Source organism: Lipotes vexillifer, unplaced genomic scaffold, assembly GCF_000442215.2.
Source record: "Lipotes vexillifer unplaced genomic scaffold, Lipotes_vexillifer_v1.1 scaffold343, whole genome shotgun sequence".
Taxonomy (NCBI): domain Eukaryota; kingdom Metazoa; phylum Chordata; class Mammalia; order Artiodactyla; family Lipotidae; genus Lipotes; species Lipotes vexillifer.
The window spans coordinates 427447-429136 of NW_006777506.1; the positions used below are offsets into that span (position 1 = coordinate 427447).

The following is a 1690-nucleotide window of genomic DNA, read 5'->3' on the forward strand; positions in this document are numbered from 1 at the left end:
GAAGAGCGGATTCTTAACCACTGGGCCTCCAGGGAAGTCCCCCAGGCACATTCTTTAAATGAGAGGGTAGGGCTTCGCTGGTGGCGCAGTGATTGAGAGTCCGCCTTCCGATGCAGGGGACACGGGTTCGTGCTCCGGTCCGGGAAGATCCCACATGCCGCGGAGCAGCTAGGCCCGTGAGCCATGGCCACTGAGCCTGCGCCTCCGGAGCCTGTGCTCCGCGATGGGAGAGGCCACAACAGTGAGAGGCCCGCGTACCACAAAAAAAAAAAAAAAAAAAACTAAAAATATAGTTACTATATGATCTGGCAGTCCCATTCCAGGGCATATATCCAGAAAAGGTGAAAACTAATTCGAAAAGATACATGCATCCCAGTGTTCATTGTAGCACTGTTTACATTAGTCAAGACATGGAAGCAACCTAAGTGTCCATAACAGATGAATGGATAAAGAAGGTGTGGTATGTACACACACACACACACACACACACACACACACACACACACTCTCTGGAATATTAGCCATAAAAAATGAAATACTGTCATTCATAGCAAAAGTGGAGATTATCATACTGAGTGAAGTAAGTCAGAGAAAGACAAATATATGATATCACTTATATGTGGAATCAAAAAATAATACACATGAACTTATTTACAAAACAGACTCATGGACATGGAAAACAAACTTATATTTACCAAAGGGGAAAAGGGGAGGGGGAGGGATAAAGTAGAGGAGTATGGGTTTAACAGATATGCATCATTATATATGAAATAGATAAACAACAAGGATTTACTGTATATAGCACAAGAAACTATATTCAATATCTTGTAATAACCTACAATGGAAAAGAATCTGAGCATCTTTCCCAAGCAGTGGGAATAAAAATGTAGTAATGACACTATTCTTAGAAGTGCATGTCGTTCTTTCATATTTCTTTTTCATCACATATTCCCTCCTTTTTTCTTGTATATACAGCTGGAGAGGCAATACATATGGTAGAAAGAATGTGTATCGAGTTCTTCCTCTGGTTCTGGTGCTTACTAGCTTATAACCATGGACCTTGGACCTCAGTTTCATTGGTTTTTCTCAATCATAAAATGATAATAACGTTAACTGCCTTGATAGTTGTTTTGATGGGTAAATAAGATATATACACAAAGTACCTTGCCCAATTACTGGTTTTTAGTATTTGAGCTTGTTAGAGAGCTGCTTCTGTGTGTATGCTCCATATTTAGATACCATCTCATCTTCTGCGTTGGAATAATTTTGCATTGCATTAGCAGACTTTGGGTGAGGTCAGCAGCGGGCAGGTAGTGCTTACCATTACTCTTAAATCCTGTTTCCTTAAGAAATCCTAATTAAAAAGGCATAAATATCTTCCCTCAGAACTGTAAATTTTTCATAACTGAATTATGCCTTTCTTTAGATTTAAAATCTCATAATAAAGGAAATCATCAAAATGTAAATATTTGCCAATAATTCCTATAATCAATAAAGAAAATTTTTAAGGGAATATAAACATTTGTTTGATTTATTCAGATGTTTGCCTGTGTATAAGTGACGTTCCCTAGACCTTTCAGGGACATGTGGGAAATAAATGACATTATTCAACTTGGAGCAAATTCAGTTATCACGATGTTTTTAGAATTTAGTTTTTGGGTTTTTTTTTTTTGGGGGGGGGGGGCTACGC

General features: G+C 38.5%; 1 protein-coding gene across 2 annotated transcripts in view; it reads left to right on the plus strand.

Annotated features, from left to right (window-relative positions):
• Positions 1 to 1690, plus strand: part of RNF2 (ring finger protein 2) — a 56286-nt gene that overhangs the window by 51300 nt on the left and 3296 nt on the right. The window lies entirely within an intron of this gene.